The sequence below is a fragment of the Neofelis nebulosa genome, chromosome 11, assembly GCF_028018385.1.
Source record: "Neofelis nebulosa isolate mNeoNeb1 chromosome 11, mNeoNeb1.pri, whole genome shotgun sequence".
Lineage (NCBI taxonomy): Eukaryota > Metazoa > Chordata > Mammalia > Carnivora > Felidae > Neofelis > Neofelis nebulosa.
In genome coordinates this window covers 3,634,787-3,651,340 of record NC_080792.1, presented here as the reverse complement: position 1 = coordinate 3,651,340, position 16,554 = coordinate 3,634,787, and positions in this window count along the sequence as shown.

Here is a 16,554-nt window from a genome sequence, read left to right as displayed (position 1 = left end):
CCAAACATCTCCGAGCCCCCGTTTCCTCACCTGTAAAATGAAGGGAATGTTAGTACCTGCCTCCCCGAGCAGAGTTGTGTGCGGTGAGAGAGAGAGTTTAGCAGAAGCGTAGGCCACCAGTGCCAGGTCTATGGAAGACACTCAATAAATTATTGTTGTTATAACCGTCACCATCACGACCACCAGGAACCTCTGACTGCGCCTGCATCCAGGCTCTCCCCTTCTGCTCTCCCAATGCGCCACCGTGGAGCTTAGCTCACCTAGAGACTCTAGATGAACTTCATTCCATCACTCTGCTGCTACAGGCTTTACTTAGCTGCCCGTGGTGATGTGATGAAGCCCAAACTCACTAATCTGGACTGACTGACGTTGTGTGGTATGTGAAATGTGCTGCAAGTGCCCGGCTACGGCTCCAGAAGCATCAGTCTGCACTCATTCATTCATTTGCTCCGTGATCCTTCAAACGGGGGGCTGGGAACCTATCCAATCCTGCATCCCACAGAACCCCTGATTCAGTACAGAATTTCTGCTGCAGAGTTAAAGGGGTTACTTATGATGATTTCGCATCTGCACTGCCTGCCCAGCCCACCCTCACCCAGCTCTGTGCCCCCTCCTGCTCCCCATCCACTGTGTCCCTGGGGCTTTCTCCTCCCAGATCCTGTGGGGAGGCAGGTGGGGGGTGGGAAGGTGATGCTGGTGGTGACCCCAAGGCCCATTCCTGTGCGGCAACTTCAGGCACGGGCCGGGAGCCCGTGTTCTGCCCTCATCCCTCCGAGCTTCACCAGAGTAATGGCTCCGCCATTTCCAAGACCTTGGGCGCTGCACCACCACCACCCTGCTTGTCTTCTGGTCCCCACATCTCATCAAGTTGCCTCCTAGCTGAACCGTGTCCATGCCACCTCTCTCGGGTGTGCCCTCTGTTTCCCACCTCACCATCCCACCCCCCCAAGAGCCCCTCTTGTACATCTGCTTCTTTCAGAGCAACTTGCCCCGGCTTTTTCCCTTTGATACAGTTGTTGGCGTTGACCAGGGCTCTGCTCAAAGTGCAACTTCTCAGTGAGAGATTCCCCGCACACAGGGCTCCCATGTGTCTCTCAACTCATGGACATTCCCTTTCTGTGGTTCTCACCCACAATCAGTCAAATATAGCTCCACACCGTCTAGCATGACCTAGCACTGTCGCATCGCTATTGGACAGTGAGTTTTCATGGGTTAACTTTGCAACAAGGCAGTGAGCTCCTGGGGAGCAGCATCTGTGTCTTCTCCCTGTTCTCTTGTCCACCGACCTGCAAGTCTTAAGCACCACCTGTTGTCCCACACCGTGCTGGCCACTGGGACACAGCTTCTGACAAGATGACGCATGCAACTTCTGTCTTGTAAGTCGTCTGTTCAGGTGGGGAGTCAGGCACTGGATTGTCCATTATAAGGCAGTAGGTGACCATTTTGATAGCTATGCAAGCAAATAAGAGGGCACTCTAGGGGCGCCTGGGTGGCGCAGTCGGTTGAGCGGCCGACTTCAGCCAGGTCACGATCTCGCGGTCCGTGAGTTCGAGCCCCGCGTCGGGCTCTGTGCTGACAGCTCGGAGCCTGGAGCCTGTTTCCGGTTCTGTGTCTCCCTCTCTCTCTGCCCCTGCCCCGTTCATGCTCTGTCTCTCTCTGTCCCAAAAATAAATAAAAAACGTTGAAAAAAAAAATTTAAAAAAAAAAAAAAAAAAAAAAGAAGGCACTCTAACCAAGTCTTAAGGAAGTCATGCAGAAGAGACCTGAGGGGTAGGGACAAGTCAGCAGGCGCAGGGGAGGAGATGGGGCCTTCCAGGCAGACGTATGGGCAAAGGCCAAGGGGGAGTGAGAAGGACAAGGGAGTTTCTGAGGAACTGAGAACGTACATGACAGAGGGCTGCAGGCAAGTCATAGGGAGCATATTTGCATCAGGACACAGGCCTGGCTGCACTGTAGAAAATGAACTGTCAGGACAAAGGGCAGAGAAGCCCCCATGGAGCTTTCTGAAGGAGCAGTGAGATGGTGGTAGTGGTCCGGCGTCAGGTCATGGTCATGACATTGCAGGGGGGTGGATGGACCCAAGAGCCATTTCCAAAGGAGAAGAAAGAGGTCCAACTCTCTGGATGACTGATCAGACGCCAGAGGTGAGGGAGAGGGCACCTCGGAAGTGATTCCAAGGTTTGCGGCTTGGACAACTGGGTGGAACTGCCAGGCGATGAGCTATGGAGCCCTGGAGAAGAAGCTTTCAGGAATGAAATGGTTAGTTCAGTGTTTGGACGTGTGGAATTTGTGGTACCTGTGAGACTTCCAAACGCAGGTGACCAGCAGGCAAATGGATAAATGCAACGCATGTGACGCCCAGTGGAGAGTCTGAAGTAGAATTTATCAGCATAGATTAAATGATGTAGAAAGTGCCACTGTATTAACAGCTGTCCCCACGAACTTCCAAGAAAGGCACTGGGTTTATTTAGAAAGAATTCCTTGAGAGGCCCCCATGGGTTCCACACTGAAAGCTGGAGGAACCTGGCCATGGACGGGGCTGTCCCCAAAGTGGAGAAGGCAGCGTGCTTCATATCCTGGCCCTTCCCATGGCAGATGACCCCTCCCAGGTTAGCGACGTCTCAATACTTAGTTCTACTGGAATTTGGAGAAAACACTCATCAAGGGGCAGTGTTTCACACCCACACTGTTTGCTGCTGTACCAGGGGATGGTAGCCAGATAGAAGCATGAGGGAGGAAGGCAGGACTTTGCAGAAATCTTTGGGTACACTCTGGACCCCAGGTTCTATAAAACTGGACCCCAAGCAGCCCCAGCCCATACTCATTATTGAGTCCCAGCTGTGGGCTGAGAGGAGAAAGGAGTGAGGAACACAGGTTCGCTGCCCTCACGGAGCTTGCTTTCTAATGGAAAGGTGTATCTATTGCTGTGTAACTAGTTACCAAAGTCTTAGCCACTCAAAGAAAAACCTGTTTATTGTCTAAATGTCTGTGGGTCAGGAGCCTGGGCACCTGTTAGCTGTGCTGTCTGCTCAGTGTCTCACAGGCTGAAATCCAAGTGTTGGCTGGGGCTCAGGGTCATCTTCCTCTTCCGGGATCATCCCGCTTGCTGGGAGAATTCAGCGATATGGGCTCCTTAGGTCCTTGACACATGCTTTCCCACGACATGGCAGCCCACTTCTCCAAAGCCTGCAGGGAAATCTCTGTCCAGTCCACTAGGGCAGGCGCAACTCCCACCACTGCCCTATAGCATCACCAATCAAGGAGTGACCATCCCCCTGCATTTAGAGGTTCCTCTCACCAAGACAGAGGGTCACACGGGTATCTGTCCAGAAGGGCGGGAATCTTGGGGATGAGCTTAGGAATGTGCCTGCCACAGGAGGATTAAAAACGACAAAGGAACAGCAACAGATATGTAATATCTCACGTGGCGTAAGAAGCCATGCAGCAAATAAAGGAGGGTAAAGGGACGAGAGCCTGGAGGAGGTGGCATCCTGACAGACACCTGAAGGAAGAGGGGAAGTGAGTTTTTATGTGGACGGCAGAGGAGAGCCTTCCAGGAAGAAGAAACCCAAAGCTTGAGCTTCCTTAGGGATTGCAATGGAAGCTGAGGGCATCATCCCTTAGCGAGCATGCGGGGATTGAGAAGCTCGGAAGGGCTCCCAGGTCAGAGAAGTTTCCAGACTGAAGGGATGGAGAGGAAGGAGACCACCAGGCGGATGAGTGGAGGGCAAGTGTGCTGTGATGCTTGGAAGCTAAGGAAGGAACGTGTGTGGAGAAGGGGGTGCCAACTGCATTCACTGAAGAGCAGACATGCAGCAGAGACCCGGATCGCTCAAGTCATTGGTTCTTGAACGTCCGTGGAGTGTCAGGATGGCTGAAGAGTACTAAGACTGGCTGGTACGGCCGATCCTCGTTATTCAGGGACTCGGTATTTGCAGATGTTTTCCACGTTTTTGTGGGTTTTTTTGTGTGTTGGTGACTTTGCTGTTTAAAATGCCCCCCTCCAAAAAATGGTGCCCAAACAGTGCTTAGGGGCTGTCTAGTGTTCCTAAGGACGCCTGTGTCGTGCTGTGTGTTAGGTGAGCGCTGTTCAGGCATGAGTTATAGGGCTGTTGGCCACGAGTCCCACGTTAATGAATCAACGATATATAATATATACTCAACAAGGTGTCTTTAAACAGAGGCACACATCAAACAAGGTTGTCTACGAATTGGTTGATGAAATGCTGTGACTGGAGAGTTGGACGAACCCGACCCCGGATTTCCTCTGGAAGCGAGGCTCCAGGTTTCGCTAACTCAGTTTCCAAGGTGATCGTGGAAAACTGTATCTAGACTTCATAGAACCGCCATGAGTAATGAGTATCAGCTCTATTTTGCCGTGTTCTCTGTATTGTCTAATAGATCCCTCATGCTGATGTTTAAGGACGTTTTCACCACGTCGCGGAAGCATGGTGCAGCACTGACATCTACACATGTTCCGTGTAGGCTACGTTCCAGGCCAGGAAATGCAGAACGGGATGGAAAGGAGACGGAGGAGCTGGGTCGCAGGTGCTGGGCCAGGTGACCGGGTTTCAGACCCCCACTCTACCACTTACCCGGCTTGGTCTCTGGCAAGGTAGCTAATCTTTCTGCGACTCAGTTTGCTTGTCCGTAGGATGGGGAGGGTGGTAGCCTTTACTTCTCGGCCTGGGGCAAGGATTAGGGGAGAGGAGGGTCGTGCACACTTCGTCCTGTGCCCGCGCATAATAAGGATTAAAAACAACTTTTGCGATTTAGACCAGGCTCTCAGAAGAAGGGAGCGATGGGGTCAGAAGAAAAGGGAAAGACGGTCCCTGGGTGTCTGTTACGGAATATCCGGGTTAGGCGTGCAGGAAGGAGATGGAGACTCAGAGAAGATGCTCTGTGCAAGACGAAGATCACATCATTAGCTTGGGCCGCACCCTCACTGTATCTCCTGGGAACCAGGAAACCGCCAGGCAGGTAGGGATGGAGGGACGCTTGGAACTTATTTTCAGAACAGCCATTAAAAATGAAAATACGGCCCCTAGCTTCACTTTCCTATCAGAAAGTTTTTTTCTTTAAGTTTTTTTTTTTTTTTTATTATATTTCGAGAGAGACAGAGAAAGCAAGCAGAGGAGGGGCAGAGAGGGGGGTGGGGAAACAGAGGATCTGAAGCAGGCTCCACGCTGACAGCAGAAAGCCCGACTCGGGGCTCAAACTCACAAACCATGAGATCATGACCTGAGCCGGAGTCGGACGCTTAACTGACTGAGTCAGCCGGGGCGCCCCAAGAAAGCATTTAATAAAGGAACCTGATTTCCTTGCTTTCCAAGCCTTAAATATTGTCTTTCCTACCTGGAAACATTATCTTACCTGGGAACTAGAAACTGTCCACTTCATATTGATCTATTGCCAATGAAGAAAATGAAGGGCATCATTCCTTTCCATATTGACCAGCAACTCTCCTCAAATAAAACAATTTGTTCTGCAATTGACTATGTGCTCAGCATATAATCAGGTTTTTCCCTTTTAAAGAATAACTATAATGGGATCAGAGATTGACAAAAACTTTTGTTTTACTGGGTCCCTTCCTGGTGGAAATGTAATTTAATGGGAGCCACACAAATCTTTAGTAGAGATGTGTAGCCGATATTACTACAGGATTTGTTTTATTTTTTAATGATTTTTTTTTCATACTGTCTGGGATCCTCGGTTGATCTAATTTCAGAAAACTCCTGAGCCATAGTTTAAGTCCCGTACGGGAATGGCAAAGCCTTTAGAATCTACAAAGGCTGAACCAGTTGTTATCAACCCCCTGGATTTCCATCACGCTTGTTCCATTTGCCAAAGTGGCTCTGCCAGTTTTTAAAACGTCGGTACTGTAGTCCCAGTGCTTATCAACTTCAGCATGCTTAAGAATCATCTGGAGAGTTTGTTCAAACAAAGCTTCCTGAGCCTCATGAGCAGAAATCTTGATTTAGGAGGCGTGGGTGGGACCTGAGAACATGCATTTCTGACAAATCCGTGGACGCTGCCCATCCAGGCCACACTTAGAGCTGCGGTGTGGCCAGGCAAGTGGTCTCAGAAGGATCAGCTCACCTCTGCCTTCTTTGCCATCACATCGGCCCGGCCCACTCGTGCCAGGCTCATGTGGGAGCCCATTTGATACCTGTGGAGAGACTGAAAAAGGACTAGTCCGAATCAGCAGACTTGTGATGAAATCAGCCGAGAAGCCTAGACCAGAAGGACTAGCTGCTATTCTGCTTGTTTCCGTTCACCTGTCTGTCCTCTGCTTTAATGCGTGTGCATGTGTGCGCACGTGCGGACACGTGTGCACATGTGGGCAAAGGCTGGAGGCAGGAAGGCAGAAATCAGATGTTGGCAACCCGCGCACGTCCCTGAATCACTGATTTTGCTGCTTTCCCCTTCTATGTTTCAATTTGTTTGGAGGCACTTACACAGCAAACACAGTTAAAAGATTTCAAATCTCAGAGCCTGGCGTGTGAGTTCGTAATTTGCCGTAATCAGCACCTTGCTAAGAATAGCGTTTGCAGGCTTCATGCATGTAGTTGGGAGATAATTTGCATCTTTCGTGTTTGCTGACTTGGGTCCGTCCGGAAGGACTACCGTAGGGTGTAGCTCAGGCAGGGAGGGGGACCACGATGTGATGCGTACAACACAGCATGGTCGATTGGCATAAAGCCAGGAAATTTACTTGCCACTGGGAAGAAGCTGGTCTCTTTTCAAGACGGCTTTGGGTGGAACGTCTTTTCTAAGAGTCTCATCTGGTTAGAAAGTGAGACTACAGAGAAATCTATTTCCCTTAAGCACCGTGTATATTGTGAACGTCACGTGGCGGAGAATCTTGCCAGACGAATTGGGAAGGAGATTTTACGGGGAAAAGGGCCAATGGTAGAGACAACCTAGTGGGTGTTCTTGTCCTCTGTATTCTTTGACAATGTTAGACATGGCTAGGTCGTGACTATGTATGTCCATCCTTGTCTGCATTGCCGTGGAATCCCTTTTTGGTGTTTCTTGTGGGTATCCGGGCTGCTTACTGGATGTGCCCCGTATTATCAAATATAAATCCAGTCCAAGTGCCGTCAAGGACAAAAGCAGTTTAATGGACATAGTTTAAAGAGTCCAGACATTAACACCACCGTTAAGAACACACAAACCTTGGGGTGCCTGGGTGGCTCAGTCGGTTAGGCGTCCGACTTCAACTCAGGTCATGATCTTGCACTCTGTGAGTTCGAGCCCTGCGTCGGGCCCTGTGCTGACAGCTTGGAGCTTGGAGCCTGCTTTGGATTCTGTGTCTCCCTCTCTCTCTGCCCCTCCCCCACTCATGCTCTGTCTCTCTCACTCTCAAAAATGAATGAATGTTAAAAAAAAATTTTGAAAAAGAACACACGGACCTTATCTACAGAAAGGCACTTGGTCAAAGACAGCCATTCTGCATTTTGCAAATAGAAGCTTGGGGAACAGAAAGGGCCAGTGAGCTGTCTGGGTTGCTTAAGTCATGTGTAGGCCAAGTTCAATCTTGCTTGAAGAGTTGGATGCGAGTGGCCTCTCCCTCCCTCGACCCTTTCATATCCTGGTAGACTGTGGGCTAGAAGGTCTTGGAGTCAGTGAGTACTCCATGATGACAAAAATCCTAGCTTGGAGTGGGAAAGGCTTGGAGGTGAATCTCTGTTCCTCTGTTTACTGCTGGACAGTTTCCTCAGCAACAAGCTGAAACTTTGCATTGTAAAGAACACTAACTCAGTTTAAATGGCATCAATTACTCTAAGGGTTCTGAGCTTCTTCATGAAACCAAAATATAGGATGCTATCAAATCTGTAAAGCAAATGGGAGTGGGGCCTGGGATGCGGATGGCCCAGGCTTTCACTGCTGGGGAGTCTGCCTTTGTCCTCGGCATCCCTTACCTTTACAGGTGAGCCTTCCGCCCTGCCATGGTCCACCTAACAGAATATGTGACAGCTCACTGCTCCCCACCTTTCCATATCTCAGCCCAGACACGCAAAGAGAGACTGATTTGACTTTTTCAGGCTCAAATTGAACACATTTCCGCCAAGGGCTCCTTGGTCAGCTGCCCCCTTGCACCGATCAGCTGTAGCTGGTGTCCGGCCATGTTGTCCTGTGGTTACTCTCACTGCAGCCACACAGGTGGGGGGCACTCAGGCAGTCCTTGACCGCAGGGCTGTGAGCAAACCATGCCATGGGCGCCATGTTGCCAGTACTCAATGATATTGTAAGTACAATGTTTTAAAACACTGCAATGAACAGTGTCCTTTATTAAAAGCCCTAGGTACTAGGAGGGGAAAGGAGAAATTATCAGCAGCCCAAAACAGAGCCAAATCTATGGTTTTAAAACTTGCAGACAGATCCCTTTGATCTTTAACTTTATCTTCCCTGTATCCTTAGTCTTTAACATTATGATTTTGACCTATCTCACTCAGAGAGAAATTACAAGGAGGTAGATGTCGGGTTAGCTGAAAATTGAAGATTTTTCCAAGATTACCCAATCCCGTTGTTAATAAATTTGCTGTCTGTGTCCATATGTAACAGTTTGTGGCTGAAATGTTCACTGATTAGACACAAGCCAGGGCAGGCTTGGTAGATTCGACTCCATTTCTCCTCCTTATCCTTCCTATCTTCTTGCCTCCTCCCCATCTCCCTCTCCTGCCTAGGAGTGGACAGGCCTGTAAGAAGAGGGCTCATTGTATAAGGTAGTCCAAGGACATCTAACCAGGAATAATGGGATGGAATTCAGCAAGGGACAATTTATGCTGAATTATAAGAGAAATTTCCTAACAGCGAGATCTATTAGGCTGGAGAATAGGCTCCCAAGGGAAGTAAACGCCATTGCTAGAGTCATTTAAGCTCTGGCTCAGGTCCATAAGTACAAATAAATTTGGTTGTCTCATTTCATTCTCCATTTGTGTGGAATCTGCATCACCACTGAAAAGTTAGGTAGAAAAGTCATCAAATAATTGGCTTGAGGGAACTCTGGCAAACTGGAAAACGATTTATCCCTCATTTTTCTGAGGATGTATATGTATGTGTATATTATACAATTGATACCCCTCGCAAAGTCTGATCAACTAATTTTAGGTTATTTCAGCAGGCGTCTCTGACGTCTTCAATATGTGGGCCACATGACTCATTTTCCCTGATGGCACTTCTTCCGGTGATGTCCTAAGGTCAATGACAAGAGTTAAACGAGGCGAGAAAGAACCAAGTGTCCACAGGGGCGCCCAGATGCTGGCTTGTGAAGTCCCACTAAAAGCACTACCACTCTGAAAGACATGGTCCCAGCATCATGCTTGTCTTTCTCCAAAGGCCAACCTCTACCTCCATCTCTTGGAAATGGGTATGCGTGATGGATCCAGAATTTGGCTTCAGAAAATGCAGCCAATAATTATCACTCAGGTTATGATTTTTTTTTACGAAGTGACACACATAATGCTAATGTGTTAAGCATTTTAACACGATGGGAAATATTTTCAGAGCTTTTGTGCATTAGCAAAGTTCCTAGATAATTTAAGGCAGTCTCGTTTACCAGTTGGCCAGTTATATCTATCGGGTATCTGAAATGGAAAAGAGCTTATCAGTATGGAGAGATGGCAATGGGTCCTTCTCATTCACCAACCGAAGCCAGGGAGCAAGTATTTTTAAACATGTAACAACCTTTCGCCAGGAAGGTAAAATGTGCTCATGTAACCACATATTTGAATATCGGAAAACTCCTTCTGTAGAACTTTTATTCATTTGTTTCTTAGCTTTCATGGACGTATCAGAAACACAGGAAGACAGAGGAAAAAAAAAACCCATCTTTTTCATTCATCAACACTTTGCTAAGTGGTTTCTTGATTAGGATACCAGTTTGTAAACGTGGGCAGAAGTACAAGATAATAGTGAGATAAGCAAGACAAATATTTCTCCCATGTAGGGTTCTATGTTGACGTGGCTGCTCTAACTATGGGATTATCAGGAGCAGGCTCCACCTTGTTGCTCTAGGTCCCCAGAGTGGCCAGCATGGTCCGCCTTTCATGATGCTGGCCCACATGGCCCGCCCCTTCTAGCTACCATTTGTGTGTTTCAGAGCTGGAAGGGAAAATAACCAGATGGCCACATACTGCTCCTGCCGTATTCCTTTGGTCAGAGCGACCGCGTGTGGCCACACTTAGCTGAAAGGTAGGCTGGTAGGCAGCATCATGTTCATTCTGGGTAACCACGTGCCTAACTAAGGATTCAGTTCCTATAAACTAAAGGGACACTCAGCAGTCTTCCTTAGAGTCGTGGAGACATCATTTTTTAAAACGTTTATTTATTTATTTATTTTTGAGAGAGAGTGGGGGGGTGGGTGGACAGAGAGAGAATCCCAAGCAGGCTCCACGCTGTCAGTGCAGAGCCCGACGCAGGGCTCGATCCCACGAACCATGAGGTCATGACCTGAGCCGACATCAAGAGCTGGACGCTCACCCGCCTGAACCAACCAGGTGCCCCCAGATGCCTGTTGTTTTTTTTTTTTTAATGTTCTCTGGAATCATCACTCACTACGGTGGCTAAAACCATACTTTGTAATATTTCTAACATGACTTAATGGGGAATGGGTATTAAATCATCAATCGCCCCTTTTTATAACCTCACGTAAAGTAGTTTTATCCCAGAAAACCAGAATTCTTCACGGCCATGAATTGCCAGACCAATTCTCTCAGTGTTTTGTAATAGTATTTTCAGGTAAAAATGTGTTATCCGGTGTCTTGGCCATTTGGATACAGCTTTCCTTTCTGTGTTTTACAACTTCTGTTTCAGGAGTGAGAGCTGGGATTTAACCAAGGAAGTACAAATATAATAAGAAGTACAAATCTGGCTTTCTAATAGTAGGTCTGCAGCTGCCGGAACTGTAAATACATCTGTTTTCGAGCTGTTTGGAACAACAAAGTATCCATTATGATGATTTGACATAAATTCTAGCATCTCCTTCTGGGGCTGGTGGATCATTTACAAAAACTCAGGTATCCGAGGTTATAAATTTGCTAGGCTTCGGCTAAACGAAACGTCATTTAAAAATATAGTTTCCTACTTTTTTTGTTATTTAAACAAGTATGTTGAAGTTAACGATATCTTAATTATAGGGAGGAATGGTAGGTGTATTGGTGACATGGGTTATTGATGGGCTCACTGCAAAATACCCAGCATTATTTCCCAATAATCACATAGTAACCGCCTGCTAATTCCATTAGGCACAATGGTAACTGTGGAGTAGTTTGCACATAGCACAACATGGCAAATTGCTCGAGTCACTGCTCTAAAGTTTCCTCACAAAAGGAAGGCATTCTCTAAGCTTGTAAGTGACAGAAAAGCGAGCACGAGGAACGGGCACACTACACTCAAGCCAGAAATGACCTCATAAAAGTGCTTAGGTGGCTCTAATCAGCAATTTTTTTTTTAATTTTAGTAAAATACAGGTTAATAGTGCTGTATAGAAAAGACTGGCTTCCTGCAGACTGTACTTAAGTAATTATTATTATCCCCAAGGGTGCCAGCACCATGTTGGGGTAGAAAGCCCTCAAGTACAGACTCAACTGGAGTCAGACCCCAGCTCCCACTTAGCAGCTCCCTGAGTGAACCCCTCTGAGCGTGTGAAATGGAGGTAATAATACCTACAGTGCCATTAAGTTTCAACGGATGACAAATGTGAAGTATCCATCACATGGCAATTATTTCTATTACATGTATATGTACCCTACACCTTATTGACAATTTGTTAATGTTAAACAGCAATATCTTTAATTCCTAATGCCAAGGGGTTGTCCAAGGGAGTCGCATAAAAAGTATTATAATTTTGCCCAACCAGATGTTCAGCAGGAACAAATTCTTCCCACCAAAAGAGGTCGAAAATATTGCTTCCATTACAATACATGGGTTCTGAGGGGGAAACAACAGAGAGGATAAGCAGAACCAAATGCTAAGAGGGAGAGTCTCAGGGCTGGCCGAATGGTGGGCAGGGAAGAAGAGGTCTGTAGAGGCTTATTTACTGGGAATTGTAAGTGTCTGCAGATTCAGAGTCCGCAGCAATTGGTCAACAGTGAGAAGGAAGCAGCAATCCCAGGCTGGAAATGGAACGAGGAGGCATTAAGGTGTCAGAGGAAGTGAGGGCCGTAAAGTCTTCTGTTTGGGATGGGAAAGGTTATCACAATCTTGGCCTTGCTGGCTTAGGGTTCTCACTGCTACTACGTGGCTCGTGTAGTAGCCATGGTTCATTGGCTATATGATTATGATGAAGTCCTAGGTGTAAAAAATATACGTGGTTCTAATTCCACCAAGGGGGTTCAATCATTCTCAATAAATCCTGCTCCATAAATCTGAATGTCTGTATTGCCCCCTAAATTCATTTGTTGAAATTCTAACCCCCAAGGATGGTATTCGCAGGTGGGGCCTTTGGGAGGTGATTGGGTCATGAGGCTGGAGCCCTCATGAGTGGGATTGGTGTCCTCGTAAGAGATGTCCGGAGAGCTCTCTCAGCCCTTCCAGCATGTGAAGATATAGCGAGAAGTCTGTGACCCAGAAAAGGGATGTTTCCATTGGCATGCGCTGTGTGGAATGAGAGGCACCATGCCAGCAACCATGGGTCCCAAAAGGCGGAGGACAAGAGTTCTCCCCTCTTGCCGCTTAGGGTTGGTGGCATAAGCATAAAGTGCTAAAATACTAGGAGGGATTTGTCACCATTTCCTCCTCCCCAAATGCTCCTCTTACTATATTATCCCGGCCAATGGGCACTGTCTTCCTTATCATGGTCCCAGCAGGATTGGGGGCATCCCCATTGAACTGGCTCAGCATCCATTGCCTCGTAACCAAGGAAATCTCAAGACTGGTTGTTTTTGCCTTCTTAAAATATCCTGCATCTGTTTCTTTTTGTTCCCATTGCCACGTCCTTAGTTTGGGAAGAAGCCACCATTACATATCTCAGTGACTCTCAACAGCAGGCAACTGGCCTTCATGCCTCCTGTTTTAGCCAACTCCAACAACTTATCCAATGTCACCTTTATAAGAGGTAAGCCATAGCATGATTTTCGCCAGTTAACACCCTTCAGTGAGGTTTAGGAGCCCTGGATCATCTGACCTCTAGACTTGCCAGTTAAGTCTTCACTGTCCAGACTCCAGCCAAGTAGACCTGCCATTCATGGAAAGTATATCTGTCTATCTGTCTCTCTCTTTCCTCTAAGGCACATTCAGTTACCTCCTGGATAATTCCAACATTTTTTTTTCTCTCATCTTACAAGTTGCTTCTTCTGGAGCTGTGTTTGACTCCTGCAATATCAGGTTAGGACCGTCCCATACAATCCCTTTGCATTTTTTATTTAGCCTGATCATTGCGCCTACTCACTCTCCAGCAATTATCCCATTGTGCAGGTGCTCTCACTGGCGAGATTTGCTCATAGAATCAAGTGCTGTGGCCATCTACAATATCTCCCATCGCCTGGCACCGGGCATGGCTAATAACCAAAGGTGGTTGAATGAATGGATGAATGAGTGGATAGTAAATGAAGAAGCATTGGCAGTGCCCTATGAGCAATGAGGATGAAATGCTAACTCAGCATAAGGATGACTATTTCTTTTATTTATTTATTTTTCTTTTTTTATTTGGGGGGGAGGGAACGAGTGAAGGAGAGGGGCCAAGGGGGAGAGAGAGAGAGAATATCTTAAGCAGGTTCCATGCTTAGCACGGAGCCTGACATGGGGCTCGATCCCACGACCCTGGGACCGTGACCTGAGATGAAATCAAGAGTTGGATGAGCAACCAACTGAGTCACCCAGATGTCCCAGGATGACTATGTCATGTTTGGGGTGAGGGAGGGGTGGACATGCTGTGCCTTGTGGGTAGTAGGAGGGGCCAACTCAGAGGTTTCAGTGAGATGGGAAGGGTGCGTTCAGCAGTCAGTCAAAAGTGTGGAGATAGATATTAGCAAGTGGTCTAGACTTGTGACATCAGCGTTTATCACTGGAGGGGACATTTAATACAAGGAGTAAGCGCAGTTTCACAAGCAGAGGAGAAGAGGGCAGCACGTAGTTGTTGTGACATACCTAAAGTCACCAAGGGGGAGGGGAAGGGGTGTGGAAGAGAAGATCAAGAAATGGTAGTAAAAAGTGAGAGATGGGTGCATGTTCTTGAAGCCAAGGGAAGAGTAGTGGTCAAGAATTCAGAACATTCTATCAGTAGAGTGATCAGAAAACACAGGGAGAAATACAGGAGGGGTGAGAGAGAGAGAGAGCAAGCGAGGGAGGGGGGATAAAAATATCCATCTCTGAGATGGAGGGAAGGCAAATTCTACCTGTGAATAGCACTCTTTTTCTTTCTGCAAAGTAGGAAGTAGAATTATTTGACAAAGTTCGAGGCTGAGGGGGAGTGTACGAGGTTCTGAGAAGTTACGAGAAGGGTTGAGGGGCAGGGCGTGAGTTGAATCTCCTGTTGATGATGGGCAGTGGACCCCCTGGAGGCGGACGGCATCAGCTCTGGCAGAACCGACTTCACAGCTTGCCGACAGGCCACCAGGCCAGTGGGCTGAGGGGACAGCCAGGAGGTGGTCAACCTGAGCTACGACGGGTCCAGGAGGCCAGGCCCACAACCCAGAGGTGTTTGCTCAGGGAGACACCCTCTACCTGACAATGTACCCATGTGTTAGTGGGTGAGGACAAAACAGTGCCAGGAAAAGGTATCACTTAATGTTCGAATCAGAATAATGATGTATCCTTCTACTTTGAGCATTTTTTATTAACGTGGCTTGGCTCATTTCCACAACTGTTTGCCTTTGTGGAGAAAGTGTCATTTCCTGTTGTAATTCCTCCTGTTACTAGTTTGTAATCACCTGCCTCGCCGTGCCATCGATATGTGTTGATAATGTGCATTTTACAAGTCTTTCGACAATGTATGTCGGTTCTCGCGGTCTCCAAGGTATTATACTTAAATGTGATATGTTAACCATGCGCCTCAATTTTATTCCTATGGAAAACACGTTCAATATACATTTCCTTGCAATTTAATGTTCTCGAAGCATGTTTGTGACCCAGCGTGCTTCTTTATGTTGACATATTGTTCATCGGGTTTCATTAGTCAGATGATATGTCACATCACATATGGAACATGAGGAAAAGTGACATTAATGACAATCTGGTGACATTCAGTACTCTGCAACACATCAGGTTAAAAATAAAGCAGGAAAAAAGAGTCTTTCTTATTTTCAGTCAGGTCTTCCTTTTTTCTTGTCTTTCTTTCTTTTCTTTTTTCTTTCCTTTGTTTTTACTCCTGAAGGAGCTGCTATGTGTTTGGATGAGGTGGTGATGATTACGGGTGAGGTTTTGCGGGGGTATGGTAGCAAGCCCCCCCCCCGCCTTTGTGGGGCGTCAGCGTAGGGGGTTTTCTGCTGGGGTGCCCCCCCGCTTCTCAGGGCTCGAGCTTTCCAAACTGCTCGGTGACGACACTTCATCCTGTGTGTATGTCAGCTTGTCTGGCACTCAGCTTAACGGGGGCGCTGGTGTAGCTAGAGGTAGGAGTGCCCCAGACCGGAGCGAGTCAGTGCCACGGAGCGAGAGAGGGGAAGATGAGTGCGAGTTCACAAGGAAGTGCAAGCTTTCTTGAATCCGAGGGCTGCTGTCTCTGGTGTCAAGGGAAGACTTCTGATGGGGGCCACCCAGTCACAGAGGCAAAGTAGAGGAAGCCACAGGGGACTGGTACCTCTTCCCAGAGAAGACGTTCAGTTCAGACACAGAGACCCCAGACTCGCCCACGTTCTCTCCCAGGGGCCCCAAGAGGAGGCATTGCCCCTGAATTCATGCGCTGTTGTCCAGAGAAGTTCTGGGAAAAAAAAAAAAAAAAAAATCTGGCCAACTGGAGATCGGAAAGTGAGGGAAAAGAATGGAACGTTGGGTTCTGAATGTAAGTCAACCCCTTAATTTTCAGGTTGTGTTTTTAAAAAAATGCAGAAACAAATGGAGCTCTTCATTTAAAACCTAAGTATCCTGTAATTTTCTACTTTTTAAATCCACAGACCTCATTCTGATACTCTGTTTATACGCATCCCAGCATGGTTTGGGTCGCCTTTATACAACCGGCTGTTTGGATTTCGGAATGCTGGCTTTCAAGAAGCGGGTTCTTCGTTCTGCTGACTGCCCCTGCCCCCTGCTAAGGAACCGCCAACGATGCTCCCTCCACCCCTCCACTCCTTCTCAAGGACTACATCTTCCTTGTCAACTTCCCCACCTTCTTGTAGGAGGCCATGCTGTTCAAATGCTGGGATTATTCTTAAGTGGCCACGTGTCCGGGCAGATAGATCCACTTTAGACAGTTTATTGCAGGTGCCAGCCTCTGTTTCCCCCCTTTTCTTAGAGCTTAGCTGTTTGAAATTAAGAGAGACAGGAATCACATAATAACCTGGCGATTTCTAGGCTTTGGTGGAAAGGCAAAGGCTCTGTGGTTGGTCACTCATGCTCTGGTTCCTTCTCCAATCTCTATAGTCACCGGCTGCCGTAATTTGGGTGGAGTTAGCTCGA